Source organism: Ornithorhynchus anatinus, chromosome 4 (genome assembly GCF_004115215.2).
Source record: "Ornithorhynchus anatinus isolate Pmale09 chromosome 4, mOrnAna1.pri.v4, whole genome shotgun sequence".
Classification (NCBI taxonomy): domain Eukaryota; kingdom Metazoa; phylum Chordata; class Mammalia; order Monotremata; family Ornithorhynchidae; genus Ornithorhynchus; species Ornithorhynchus anatinus.
In genome coordinates, this window is record NC_041731.1 from 129762135 (window position 1) to 129777681 (window position 15547).

Genomic DNA, 15547 nt, shown 5'->3' on the forward strand with positions numbered 1-15547 from the left:
AAGAAATGACAGTGCTCTGCACATAGTAAGTGCTCAATAAATACCACCGAATGATTGAGAGACTGTAGAAAGAAATGAAGTTATTGTAAGTAATTTTCAGAGACCGGTGTGATTTGTGCAGAAAATTAATTAATTGCTTATCATACTTGTTAAGAACTTACTCTGTGCCAAGTATTGTTCTAAACACTAAACAGTCCCTGTCCCCTATTCACTCTCTTAATCCCCATCTTAAAGATAATAATAATAATAACGTTGGTATTTGTTAAGCGCTTACTATGTGCAGAGCACTGTTCTAAGCGCTGGGGTAGACACAGGGGGATCAGGTTGTCCCACGTGGGGCTCACAGTCTTAATCCCTATTTGCCAGATGAGGTAACTGAGGCACAGAGAAGTGAAGTGACTTGCCCACAGTCACACAGCTGACGAGTGGCAGAGCTGGGATTCAAACCCATGATCTCTGACTCCAAAGCCCAGGCTCTTTCCACTGAGCCACGCTGCTTCTCTGAGCCATGCTGCTTCTCTATGATGAGGGAACTGAGGCTCAGAGAAGTGAAGTGACTTGCCCCAGGTCACACAGACATGTGGCGGAGCAGGTCCTTCTGACTCCCAGGCCCCGGGTTCTCTCCACTAAGCCGTGTCACTAACCATTCAGGGAGCGCCCATAAGAATGAAAATATTCAACTGTTAAATCCTGTTTGCTTCGATTATTTCCAAGAGCTTCAGAAACCCACAGAAATGAATAGATCCATTCAAAAAATATCCACCAGGCCATAACTACGTTGTTTTAGAACTCTGGCTGCACTGAGGTTGTTGAACAATTCTGTTGGAAAAATAATGGCCTAACCCTTCCGGTGAAGAGGGTCTGTCAGAACTCGGAATTTATTTTTCCAAGTTAAGATGCCTCAATGTGCTTTTAATTTAGATTTAATAACCCCAACGGTCCAAGCTAAGTGTATACCGATCGACTATTAAGAACATATTGATTGTGGTTTACTGGCTACATTATTGATGCCTTGTGTATCGGTTTCAGAGTCATCAAACCTTTGTGAACGTGTTTCTAATATTCAGCGTCGGCTTCAGTTTCATAATGAAGTCTCATGGTAAATTGCAGTCAAGTGGATATTTGTTCACTTTGATTTCCAACTACTCCCCGAGACCACACCGAGCCCTACATCACAGTGGAAGAGGATGGCAGAAAGTAACTCAAAATGGACCCTCTCTAGCGAACAGTTGCCAGTTTATACCATCAGTGGTATTTATTGAGTGCTTACCGTTTGCAGAGCGCTGTGCTAAACGCTTGGGACAGTTCAGTACAATAGATTCCTGGAAAGAGCCCGGGCTTGGGAGTCAGAGGTCATGAGTTGGAATCCTGGCTCTGCCACTTGTCAGCTGTGTGACTGTGGGCAAGTCACTTAACTTTTCTGTGCCTCAGTTACCTCATCTATAGATGGGGATTAACCGTGAGCCTCACATGGGCCAACCTGATTACCCTGTATCCCTCCCAGCGCTTAGAACAGTGCTTTGCACATAGTAAGCGCTTAACAAATACCACCATTATTATTAAAATGGGGATGAAGACTTGGAGTCCCAGGTGGGACAGCCTGATCACTTGTATCCCCCCAGTATGTCCTTGCCTCTCTAGTGAGATGAGGTGTAAAGAATTCTAGCTAGCAACCACAAAACCTCACCTCTTCCAAGAGGCCTTCCCAGACTGAGCTCCCCTTTTCCCTCTGCTCCCTCTACCCCCCTTCACCTCTCCGCAGCTAAATCCTCTTCTCCCCACTTTCCCTCTGCTCCTCCCCCTCTCCCGTCCCATCCCCTCAGCACCGTGCTCGTCCGCTCGACTGTATATATCTTCATTACCCTATTTATTTTGTTAACGAGATGTACATCACCTTGATTCTATTTATTTGCTATTGTTTTAATGAGATGTTCATCCCCTCGATTCTATTCATTGCCATTGTTCTTGTCCGTCCGTCTCCCCCGATTAGACCATAAGCCCGTCAAAGGGCAGGGACTGTTTCTATCTGTTACCCATTTGTACATTCCAAGCGCTTAGTACAGTGCTCTGCACATAGTAAGCGCTCAATAAATACTATTGAATGAATGAATGAAAACCTTTTAGTCACTTCTTTCTAGGCTCTCAATAATCTACTGAACCATTAGAATTTTTTTTGAAGTGTTCTTTTCCAGTTAGTATTTCTTTTTCTTTTATGGCCGATGTGGAGTTCCAGACAATTGCACTTTTAAAACAGAACACACTGTAAATTTTATGAATACATAATTGAATAAGGCAAACTAGGAATATTTCTCGAGGTAGAGCATGAAACAAAGAACTTTGGAAACATCGCATTTCCCATTAGGATGAATTATGTAACTAAGTATTTTGGGGATGGATGATAATAGTAATGATAATAATATTTATTTAGTGCTTACTGACTGACAAACACTACCTAAGCAGCAGGGTAGATGCAATATAAGCAGATCAGACAAAGTCTCTGTCCCACAAGGGATTCACTGTCTGAGTCAGAGAGAGAACAGTGGAGGCATCGGAGTCATAGAGAAGTGATTTGTCTGAGGACGAGCATTCAAGTGGCAGATTAGATTATTAATAATGACGATAATGATGATGATGGTATTTGTGAACTGTTCACTATATGCCAAGCACTGTTCTAAGTGCTGGGATAGGGACAAGGTAATCAGGTTGTCGCACACAGGGCGCAAAGTCTTAATCCCCATTTTACAGATGAGGGAACTGAAACCCAGAGAAGTGAAGTGACTTGACCAAAGTGATAAGTGATAAGTGGCGGAGCAGGATTAAAACCCACAGCCTCTGAATCCCAAGCCGTACTCTTTCCACTAAACCATGTTGCTTCTCTAAAAACTTGGTTAGATGCCACAGAGTAGATGGCAGGGCCTTAACCATATATGTGTTGTAAAGGCCACTAGGATCTCTTCCAAGCTTCTCAAGAGGAGTGCTAACCGACAAAATAATAAGGAGGAATTCCAGGTCCGTGGTAGGACAGGCGAGAATGAAGGACCATGAGAAGGTGAGCAGCAGAGGAGTGGAGTGTACGGGGTGGGATGTAGAAGGAGAGAAGGGAGGTGAGGTAGGAGAGAGCAAGGGGATGGAGAACTTTGAAGCCCAGAGTGAGGAGTTTTTGTTTCGTACGAAGGTTGAAGGGCAACCACTGGAGGTTTTTGAGGAGGGGAGTGACATGCCCAGAGCCTTTCTGTAGAAAGATAATCTGGGCAGCGGAATGTAGAATAGACTGGAGCGGGGAGAGACAGGAGGTTGAGAGATCCAAGAGGAGGCTGACACAATAATCCAGCCGGGATATTATGAGAGCTTGTACTAGCAAGGGAGCAGTTTGCATGGAGAGGAGAGGGAGGAGCTTGGCGATATTGTGAAGGTGAGATCGGCAGGTCTTGGTGACGGATCGGATGTGTGGGGTGAATGAGAGAGCAGAGTCAAGGATGAACCCAGGTTGCAGGCCTGTGAGACGGGAAGGACGGTAGTGCCGTCCACGGTGCCAGGGAAGTCAGGGAGAGGACAGGGTTTGGGATGGAAGATAAGGAGCTCAGACTTGGACATGTTGAGTTTTAGGTGGCGGATGGACATCCAGGTGGAGACGTCCTGAAGGCGGGAGGAGATGAGAGCCTGGAGGGAGGGGGGAGAAAACAGGGGAGGAGATGTAGATTTGGGTATCATCTACGTAGAGATGATAGTTGAAGCCGTAGGAGCGAATGAGTTCACCCAGGGGATTGAAGACTCTCTGAGGGCAGGGATCATGTCTCCTAATTCTACTGTACTCTTCAGAGGCAAGGTTAGCGTTCTGCACAGAGAAAGTGCTCAATAAATACAATCCATTGATTAGATTTCCCCTCTCAGTGTCACATATGGAGAGTTTCCAGTCCTCTACCAGTCTCATCTAAGGGAGGAAGAATGAAGCAGAAGCCTGTCCATGCCATCCCTAGCTTGCCCAGTGGCTAGGGAGTGGCAGGTCATCTGCTACAAGTCAAAACTCCCCTGTGCCGGGCGGCAGCGGCACGGGAGAGAGTCGAGGGAGGAGACTCCAGTCAACTGCGCGGCAGGAGGCGATGGAAAACCGCTTCTGGATTCTTCCCAAGAAAACTCTGTGGATCCGCTACTGGAGCGATTGCAGATGGAGGGGGGTGTTCTGGGATAGATGTGTCCATGGCGTCGCTGTGGGTCGGAGACGCTAGCATTGATTAGAGTGTAGGCTTTCTGAAGGCAGGGATCATGTCTACTATTTCAGTGTACTCTTCAGGGGAGAGTTCGGTGTTCAGAACACCGAACAGAAAAAGTGCTCAATAAATATTATTGATTGACTTTCAACACCGAAGCTGGGAAGTGGAGGGGGTGGAGGATTCCCGGATGGCCCTGAAGAATTCCAGATGACTTTTTACCCAACCCTCTCCTCTCATCCCCCCTGCTTTTGGACTGGTGACAGACCAGCTGACAACCAGATCCGTGACCACCCTGGGGAAGAGCAAATTTCCTAAATTGCATCTTGAATTCATCTTCAAAAGTTGGCTGTCCACAAGATGTTTCAATGGTTATTGAACCAAGACCTAAGTCAAGGAAATAGCCTGTCACCGGGGAATTCTGTGAATCAGGAGCAGAAGAGATGCTATTGGTTATACTTTTCAAATAGTAATCAAGTACATTTACAGATGACAAGGTCAAATCAAATATAATTAAGTGGGATTGTCTATGTTAGATGCAAAATGCACCGAGGAGAAGAATCCTATGTTTTATCTCCAAGGGAAGCAGTGTTCCCTAATAATAGTAATGATGGTATTTGTAAGCACTTACTATGTGCCAAGCATTGTTCTAAGTGCTGGAGTAGATACAAGGTTATCAGGTTGTAATAATAATAATAATAATAATGTTGGTATCTGTTAAGCGCTTACTATGTGCCGAGCACTGTTCTAAGCGCTGGGGTAGACACAGGGGAATCAGGTTGTCCCACGTGGGGCTCACAGTCTTAATCCCCATTTTACAGATGAGGTAACTGAGGTACAGAGAAGTTAAGTGACTTGCCCACAGTCACACGAGGGGCTCACACTCTTAATCCCCATTTTACAGATGAGGTAACCAAGGCACAGGGAAGTGAAGTGACTTGCCTAATGTCACATAGACCAGTGGCAGGGACGGGATTAGAGCCCATGATCTTCTGACTCCCAGATCTGTGCTCTATCTACTACGCCATGCTGCTTCTAGAATAGTGCTTGACACATAATAAACACTTAGAAAATACCGTCATTATTAATAAATACAAACGAATAAATGAATGACTGTTAGATTGTTCTATTCGAATAATAATGATTATGGTATTTGTTAAACATTTACTATGTGTCGGGCCCTGAACTAAGTTCTGGGTTGGATACAAGCAAATAATAATAATAATAATAGTAATGTTGGCATTTGTCAAGTGCTTACTATGTGCAGAGCACTGTTCTAAGCGCTGGGGTAGATACAGGGTCATCAGGTTGTCCCACGTGAGGCTCACAGTCTTCATCCCCATTTTACAGATGAGGGAACTGAGGCACAGAGAAGTTAAGTGACTTGCCCACTTAACTCAGATGCTCAGGGATGCCTGACTTTACGGAGTCCTTGGGAGGAGTAGGGAAGCAAGGTGGCTTAGTGGAAAGAGCAGTCTTGGGAGTCAGGGGACCTGCGTTTCTCATCTTGGCTCCTGCTACAAATTTGCTGGATGACTTAGGCAAGTCACCTAACCCCTCTGTGCCTCAGTTCTCTCATCTGTAGAATAGGGATTCGATACCTGTTCTCCCTCCTACTTACCCTTTGAGCACCATGTGGGACCTGATTAGTGGAAAGAGCCCAGGCCTGGGAATCAGAAGGTCGTAGGTTCTAATCCCGGCTCTACCACCTGTCTGCTGTGTGACCTTGGTTAATTCATTTATTCAATCATATTTATTGAGTGCTTACTGTGTGCAGAGCACTGTACTAAGTGCTTGGAAAGCACAATTCATCAAGAAATAATAATGTTGGTATTTGTTAAGCGCTTACTATGTGCAGAGCACTGTTCTAAACGCTGGGGTAGATACAGGGTCATCAGATTGTCCCACGTGAGGCTCGCAGTTAATCCCCATTTTCCAGATGAGGGAACTGAGGCCCAGAGAAGTGAAGTGACTCGCCCACAGTCACACAGCTGACAAGTGGCCGAGCAGGGATTCGAACCTATGACCTCTGACTCCCAAGCCCGGGCTCTTTCCACCGAGCCACGACAATCCCTGCCCACAACGGGCTCACAGTGTAGAAGGGGGGAGACGGGCATCGAAAACGACTAAACAGGCATCAGTTGCATCAATATAAACGAATAGAATTATAGATATATACACATCTTTAATGTAAATAAATAGAATTATAGATATGTACATATATACACAAGTGTTGGGGGCTGGGAGAGGGGGATAGAGCGAAGGGAGCGAGTTGGGGCGATGGGGAGGGGAGGGGGAGCAGAGGAAAAGAGGGGCTAAGTCTGGGAAGGTCTCTTGGAGGAGATGAGCCTTCAGTAAGGCTTTGAAGTGGGGGAAATATGATTGTGATCCAGGCCAGAGGTAGGATGTGGGCCAGGGGTCGACAGGTGAGAACGAGGCCCAGGGAGAAGGTTGGTGACACCAGAGGAGCGGAGTGTGCGGGCTGGACTGTAGAAAGAGAGAGGGGAGGGGAGGTAAGAAAGGGCAAGGTGATGGCGAGCTTTGAAGTCACTTCACTTCTCTGTGCCTCAATTTCTTCATCTGTAAAATGGAAGACTGCGAGCCCTATGTGAGACGGGGACTGTGTCCAGCCCTATTATCTACTCCCGTGCTTAGAACAGTTCCTGGAACATAGTAAATATTTAACAAATACCATCATTATTGTTATTATTATTACCCCAGAGTTTAGTACAGTGCTTAGCCCATAATGAATGCTTAATGAATGCTACCGTATTATTGTGATTACTAGTATCATCATCATTATAATTATACTCCCATATCCAAGAGACCTTTCCTGACAAAGCCCCTATTTCATCTTTTCCCATTCCCTTCTCTGTCACCCTGACTTGCTCCCTTTAATTTACCACCTACTCCCCCAGGACCACAACACTTAGGAACATATCCGTAATTTATTTATTGCTATTAATATCTATCTCCCCCTCTAGACTGTAAGCTCTTTGTGAGCAGGGAATATGTCCGCTCTATAGTTGTTTGTACTCTTCCAAAAGCTTAATGTACTGCCCTGCACACAGTAAGTGCTCAATAAATGCGATTGATTCATATTCAATTTCTCAATAATTTTGGCTTCAGTATGCTAGAATTGGGGAATCTCTGGGCCTAGTTTGGGAGTAGCAGGTTTAGTGAGAGCTTTAAAACATTTCTCAAACAATCAGTGGTGTGTCTGAGCACCTACTAAATGCAGAGCACTGGACTAAGTACTTGGGAGAGCAAACCGGTCAGAAATCACACATGCCCTGCCTCAAGTTGCTTCCAATCTAATGATCATAATTTTCTCCTCCTACATATATTTTATTAGCTGATTTGTTTTGTCTCTTCGTGTTTATTAGGTCCATACCTTTCAATCTCTCTTATTATAGCATGGGCACTAATTCTTTCCAACGTATTCCAACGGAAAAATTGACCCAGATGTAAAAGCTAATCCTCACTAAATAATCCTTGTAGGTAAAAGGTGTCTTTAATTATTTGTTTCATTTTCCAATCACTGCATCACTGACCCAGTGAATCCTAAATCTTTCGCTGAAGAAACAGGCCTGTCTGTTATTATTCAATTTGTGGGTTTGTGTTATTTTTCAGATTTTTTAGAAAAAGGTTTCAGAGCGGTGGTTCTTTTTTGGCTCCTTCTCCTGGGCTGTGTGTCTTTTTTATGGCATAGTGGCTAGAGCCCGGACCTGGGAGACAGAAGTTCGTGAGTTCTAATCTCTGCTCCGCCACTTGTCTGCTGTGCGACCTTAGGTGAGTCACTTCACTTCTCTGAGCCTCAGTTACTTCATCTGCAAAATGGGGATTGATACCGCGAGCCCCTCATGGGACAGGGAGTGTTTCCACCTGCTTTGCTTGTATCCACCCCAGCGCTTAGAACGGTGCCTGGCCTATAGTAAGCATTTAACAAATACCACAGTTATTTTTTATTATTATGGGGTATTGAATTGTTATGGGATATTGATTCATCTGAGCTGCTAATGGGATCGTGGTGGGGGAAGGGACAGGTGTCAACCGGGCCAAAACTAGAAAAGATAATGATAATTGTGCTATTTAAGAGAGTACTGTGTGTCAGCCACTGTAGTAAACGCTTGGTTGGTTACAAGCAAATCGATCTGGACACAGTCCCTGTGAGTTCCCGATCCCTATTTTACAGATGAGGGAACTGAGGCCCGGAGAAGTGAAGTGACATGCCCAAGGCCACACAGCAGCCAAGTGACAGAGGCAGGAATAAAACATCCAACCTTCTGACTCCCAAGCCTGGGCTCAATCCACTACACCACAAGAACTCATCTCTTCACTGGATCAACTTGTTTTCTAAAGCAGTTCTGGGAGAAAGCTCTGTTTTTCCAAAGCAAAGCGACTCTGGATAACATCGAGCCTTATGTTGATTGTACACTTGCCATCTGCTCTTTTCTTCTCACCCGGATGGGGTTTTTAAAATTTTTTTTTGACTTCTTAAAAAATTCCATAGGAAAGACAGTTGAACTTAAGCAGAAGAGTAACTGTAGCTTCTCCAGCAAACAGAAAATAGGTCTATTAGCCAGGAAAGGCTTGGAGTGCCTCTCGTCTCAAGAGGGATCGTTGAGCGCTTCACACGGGGTCCGAGATAATAATAATGGTAATCACTGTGGCATTTGTTAAGCGTTTACTATGTGCCAGGCGCTGTTCTAAGCGCTGGGGTAGATTCAAGGTAATCAGGTCGTCTCACGTAGCGCTCACAGGCTTCATCCCCATTTTACAGATGAGGTAACTGAGGCCCAGGGAAGTTAAGTAATTTGCCCAAAGTCACACAGCTGACAAGCGGTGGAGCCGGGATTGGAACCCATGACCTCTGATTCCCAAGCCCGTGCTCATTCCACTAAGCCACACTGCTTCTCTGGGGGTAGACGTAAGACAATTCGGTTGGACACGGTCCCTGACCCACATAGGGCTCTCGGTCTTAATCCCTACTTTAGAGATGAGGCAGTTGAGACACGGAGAAGTGAAGCGACTTACCTAAGGTCACATGGCAGACAAGCGGCAGGGCCGGGATTAGAACTCGGGTCCTCTGACTCCCAGGCCTGGGCTCTATCTACTAGGCTGGGATCTGCAGAACGGGGGTTCAGGAGGCTACGGCTATGGGTCCGAAGAACCCTGTCTGCCCCTCCCCACCCCACCCACTTTAAATTAGTCCGGAGGGTCCGTGGGAAGTGAGTGGACACGCCGTCCTTCTGGTTTCCTTGCCTGACCGTTTCTTTTCTCGCTGCGGATGTCATCTGCAGATTAGAAAAGCAGCGTGGCTCAGTGGAAAGAGCATGGGCTTGGGAGTCAGAGGTCATGGGTTCGAATCCCAGCTCTGCCACTTGTCTGCTGTGTGACCGTGGGCAAGTCACTTAAATTCTCTGTGCCTCAGTGACCTCATCTGTAAAATGGGGATGAAGACTGTGAGCTCCACGTGGGACAACCTGATTACCCGTATCTACCCCAGTGCTTAGAACAGTGCTCTGCACATAGTAAGCGCTTAACAAATACCAACATTATTATTTGCCCAGGGTCACACAGCAAACTCCCAGGCCCGTGCTCTATCCACTAGGCCACGCTGCTTCTCTGTGAATCAGTCCCTCTTTCCCATCCAATAATCCGGTTTCCGTGTCTCTGTTAAGTCAAATGATTTGGTCGATAGTAAGAACCTAATAACAACCATTTTTATTATTATCTTGACTGTGGGTCGACACGAGGGCAGGGTAGAAAATCTAAAAATAGTCTGTCCGGTTGCTCCTATCTGACTCTTTATGGATTTGGGCTAAAAAATAGAATGATCTACAGAGAAATTCATTTCCGAAAAGCGTTGCTTTTCGATCCTTGAGTGCTTACTGTGTGCAGAGCAGAGTTCTAAGCACTTGGAAAGTACAGTTCAGCAACAAATGGAGATAATCCCTGTCCACAACGGGCTCGCAGTCTAGCAGAGGGGAGACAGACATCAAAACAAGTAAACGGGCATCAATCGCATCCATATAAATAAATAGAATTATAGATCTAGACACACTAATAGAAGAAATAGAATAATAAATATGTACAAATATACACAAATACTGTGGGGAGGGGAGGGGGGTAGAGCAGAGGGAGGGAGTCGGGTCGATGGGGTGGGGAGGAGGAGCAGAGGAAAGGGGGATTTAGTCTAAGAAGGCTTTTCTACTCCAACCCAGCCCACACACTTTGCTCCTCTAATGCCAACCTACTCTCTGAACCTCGATTTTATCCATATATCTATAATTCTATTTCTCTATTTTGATGCTATCGATGCCTATCTCCTTGTTTTGTTTTGTTGTCTGTCTCCCCCTTCTAGACTGTGAGCCCATTGTTGGGTAGGGATTGTCTCTATCTGTTGCCGAATTATACTTTCCGAGCACTAGTACAGTGCTCTGCACACAGTGAGCTCGCAATAAATGCGATTGAATGAATGAATGAATGAATCTCACCAGCACGCCCTTGTCCAAGTCCATCCTCTGGCCTGGAACTCCCTCCCTTTCGTACCCTCTAGACTGTCAGCTCGTTGGGGGAGGAGAACGTGTCTACCAAGTCTGCTATATTGAAATCTCCCAAGTGCTTCGCACAGTGCTCGGCACGCAGGGTGCGCTAAATGAATACAGTTGATTTGCTTAGTACAGTGCTCTGCACACAGTAAGCGCAAAAGAAATACGACTGAATGAAGAAGCGTGGTATAGTGGAAAGAGCACAGGCCTGGGAGTCAGAAGGTCATGGACTCTAATCCCGGCTCTGCCACTTGTCTGCTGGATGACTTTGGACAATTCACTTCACTTCTCTGGGCCTCAGTTACCTCCTCTGGAAAAGGGAGAGTGAAACTGTGAACCTCACATGGGACAGGGCCCGTATCCAACTCGATTTGCTTGTAAAAACGGTGGTATTTGTTAAGCGCTTACTATGTGCAAGGCACTGTTCTAAGCGCTGGGGGATACAAGGTGATCAGGTTGTCCCACGTGGGGCTCACAGCTTTAATCCCCATTTTACAGATGAGGTAACTGAGGCACAGAGAAGTTAAGTGACTTGCCCAGAGTGACACAGTTCTTGTATCCACCCCAGCGCTTCCCTGCAAATCCCTGCAATCCCTGTCTCCCATGGGGCTCACAGTTTCCATCCCCATTTGACAGATGAGGGAAATGAGGCACAGAAACTGCAGTGATTCGCCCGGGGTCACACAGCGGACTCCCAGGCCCGTGCTCTATCCACTAGGCCACGCTGCTTCTCTGTGAATAAGTCTCTGTTTCCCATCCAATAATCCGGTTTCTGTGTCTTTGCTAAGTAAAATGATTTGGTTGATAGTAAGAACTTGATAACTACCATTTTTATTATTATCTTGGATGTGGGCTGACACGAGGGCAGGGTGGAAAATCTAAAAATAGTCTGTCCGGTAGCTCCTATCTGACCCTTTATGGATTTGGGCTAAAAAATAGAATGCTCTACAGGAAGATTCATTTCCAAAAAGCGTTGCTTTTCAATCCCTGAGAAGCAGCGTGGCCTAGTAGATAGAGCACAGAGCCTGGGAGACAGAAGGACCTGGGTTTTAATCGCAGTTCTGCCACTTCTCTGCTGTGTGATCTTGGGCAAGTCACTTCACTTCTCTCTGCTTCACTTCCCTCACCTGTACAAGGGGGATGGAGATTTTGAACCCCACGTGAAACAGGGATTGGGGCCAGCACTTTGTACAATGCCTGGCACTTAACAAATAGCCTAAAATAATAATAATAGTAATGATAGTATTTGTGAAGTGCTTACTATGTGCCAAGCACTGTTCTAATCACTGGGGTTGATACAAGATTATCAGGTTGTCCCACGTTCATTCATTCAGTTGCATTTATTGAGCGTTTACTGTGTGCAGAGCACTGTACTAAGCTCTTGGAAAGTACAATTCCCATGTGGGGCTCACAGTCCTAATCCCCATTTTACAGCTGAGGTAACTGAGGCACAGAGAAGTTAAGTGACTTGCCCAAAGTCATACAGCTGATAAGTGGTGGAGTCGGAACTAGAACCCACAACCTCTGACTCCCAAGCCCGTGCTCTTTCCACTGAGCTATGCTGCGTCTCAGCAGTGAGTAAGAAAGTAAGTAGTAAAGTAGAAATGGCCTGTGTCTTCTCTTGGTGGTTAAGGTCCAGATTTGGAGACAAAGTCAGCTCAAGCTGGAAGGGGGGATTGCTACCAAAAGTAGAAGTCATATGTCTGCCTTCCTCTATTTTTTAACTGCACAAGTTTTCTTGGCCTTTTCCCAAAACCAAGTATGAGAAGAAACTATGGAGAAGCAGTGTGACCTAGTAAATAGAGTACGGAACTGGGTTCTAATCCCGCCTCTGCCACTTGTCTGCTGCGTGACCTGGGGTGAGCCATTTCACTTCTCTGGGCCTCAGTTATCTCATCTCTACAGTAGTGACTGGGACTGTGAGTCCCATGTGAGACTTGGATGTGTCCAACCTGCTTAACTTGTATCAACCCCAGTGCTTAATACAGTGCCTGACCTGTGGTAAGTGCTTAATAAGTACCATTTTAAAAGAAAAATAATAATAATGATAATGTTGGTATTTGTTAAGCGCTTACGATGTGCCGAGCACTGTTCTAAGTGCTGGGGTAGACACAGGGGAATCAGGTCGTCCCACGTGGGGCTCACAGTCTTAATCCCCATTTTACAGATGAGGGAACTGAGGCACAGAGAAGTGTAGTGACTTGCCCACAGTCACACAGCTGACAAGTGGCAGAGCTGGGATTCGAACTCATGAGCCCTGACTCCAAAGCCCGTGCTCTTTCCACTGAGCCACGCGGCTTCCCATAGCCACGCTGCTTCCCATGCAGGTCTGTCCAGATCCAGCAGAATTCCTGGCCTGGAGACACGATCAGGGATGTGACTGTGGCATTGGAAACTGGATCGACCAGTGACTGGTGTTCAGCAAGCACTTACTTTCTGCTGAGCGCTGTACTATGTGGTTGGGAGAGTTCAATACAGCTAGAAACACGCTCTAGTCACAGAGTGCCCATTCTAAGGTTAAAAATAATGATGGTGGTATTTGTTAAGTGCTAGTGTGAGATTTCCTTAAGAAAAGTCATTCCTGGAATGCACCTTTGATTAATTTCTAATCTCCCAAATCCCACCTTAGTGCCTTTATGCCACCTAATCACTTGAGTCTGCATAGCCCCCCAGACCTCATGTGCACATGTGACATATTAATGTCTCCCTATCAATCAGAGGTATTTATTGAATGCTATGTGCAATGCACCGTACTAATTACTTGGGAGAGTACAATACAGCAGAATTAGCAGACACGTTCCCTGCCAAAAATGAGTTTACAGTCTAGATGGGGAGACAGATATTCAGATAAATTATGTATATCAGTCAATCGATCCATGGTATTATGGAGCACTTACTAAGTACTGATCATCGTATTCATTCATTCATTCAATAGTATTTATTGAGCTCTTACTATGTGCAGAGCACTGTACTAAGTGCTTGGAATGGACAATTCGGCAACAGATAGAGACAATCCCTGCCCATTGATGGGTTTCTAATCTAATCGGGGGAGACAGACAGACAAAAACAATAGCAATAAATAGAATCAAGGGGATGTACATCTTATTAACAAAATAAATAAGGTAGTAAAATATATACAAATGAGCGGGCGAGCACAGTGCTGAGGGGAGGGGAAGGGAGAGGGGGAGGAGCAGAGGGAAGGGGGGGAAAGGGGGCTTAGCTGAGGTGAGGTGAAGGGGGGGCAGAGGCAGCAGAGGGAGCAGAGGGAAATGGGGAAGCTCAGGCTGGGAAGGCCTCTTGGAGAAGGTGAGCTCTCAGTAGGGCTTTGAAGAGGGGAAGAAAGTTAGTTTGGCAGAGGTGAGGAGGGAGGGCGTTCCGGGACAGCGGGAGAACTTGGCCCAGGGGTTGACGGCGAGAGAGGTGAGAACGGGGGATGGTGAGGAGGTGGGCGGCAGAGGAGTAGAGCGTATGGGGTGGGCAGTAGAAAGAGAGAAGCGAGGAGAGGTAGGAGGGGGCAAGGTGATGGAGATTCTTGAAGCCTAGAGTGAGAAGTTTTTGTTTCGTGCGGAGGTGGATAGGCAACCACTGGAGGTTTTTAAGAAAGGGAGTGACATGCCCAGAGGGTTTCTGCAGGAAGATGAGCCGGGCAGCAGAATGAAGAATAGACTGGAGCCGGGGGAGACGGGAGGAAGGGAGATCAGAGAGCAGGCTGACACGGTAATCCAGCCGGAATATTACAAGAGCCCGTAACGGTAAAATAGCCGTTTGGGTAGAGAGGAAAGGGCGGATCTTGGCGATATTATAAAGGTGAGACTGGCAGGTCTCGGTGACGAATTGGATGTGGGGGGGTGAATGAGAGAGCCGAGTCAAGGATGACACCGAGGTTGCGGGCTTGAAGGATGGGAAGGATGGTCATACGAAGGAGTGTAGATGACTCGTTCTAGGAGCTTGGAAAGGAAGGGGAGTAGGGAGATAGGGCGATAACTGGAAGGGGAAGTGGGGTCGAGAGAGGGTTTTTTTAGGATGGGGGAGACGTGGGCGTGTTTGAAGGCAGAGGGGAAGGAGCCATTGGAGAGTGAGCAGTTAAAAATAGAAGTTAAGGAGGGGAGGAGGGAAGGAGCGATGATTTTTATAAGGTGAGCGGGAATGGGGTCCGAAGCACAGGTGGAGGGGGTGGCACTTGCGAGGAGGGAGGAGATCTCCTCTGAGGATACTGCAGGGAAAGATGGCGAGAGGGTTGGGGGGGAGGCAGAAGGGGGAGGGGTGACTTTGAGGAGCTCAGACCTGACTGTGTTCATTTTCGTGATGAAGTAGGTGTCCAGATCGTTGGGGGTGAGGGATGGGGGAGGGGGAGGAAGAGGGGGCCTGAGGAGAGAATTAAAGGCCCGGAACAATCGGCGGGGGTGACAGGCATGGGTGTCGATGAGGGAAGAAAAGAAGTTTTGGCTGGCGGAGGAGAGGGCAGAGTTAAGGCAAGAAAGGATAAATTTGAAATGGATAAGGTCGGCTTGATGCTTGGACCTTCGCCAGCAGCGCTCGGCAGCTCGAGCATAAGAGCGTAGGAGGCGGACAGAGGCGGTGACCCGGGGCTGTGGGTTAATGGAGCGAGAGCGGCGGAGGGAGAGGGGGGCGACTGAGTTGAGATGAGTAGAGAGGGTGGAGTTGAGAGCGGTGACCTGATCAGCGAGAGTGGGAAGAGAGGACGGGGGCAAGGTGGGGATGGAGAAATGGATGGGATCAAGACAGCGGAGGTCTCTGTGGGGGAGTAGTACAGATTCGCAGGGG

General features: G+C 46.8%; 1 protein-coding gene and 1 pseudogene across 2 annotated transcripts in view; one reads left to right on the plus strand and one right to left on the minus strand.

The window, feature by feature from the left end:
• The window catches only part of SORCS2 (sortilin related VPS10 domain containing receptor 2), a 1085532-nt gene that overhangs the window by 346030 nt on the left and 723955 nt on the right, over positions 1 to 15547 (plus strand). The gene's annotated exons all lie outside the window — the stretch shown is intronic.
• LOC114811483 lies at positions 2877 to 2996 on the minus strand (annotated as a pseudogene).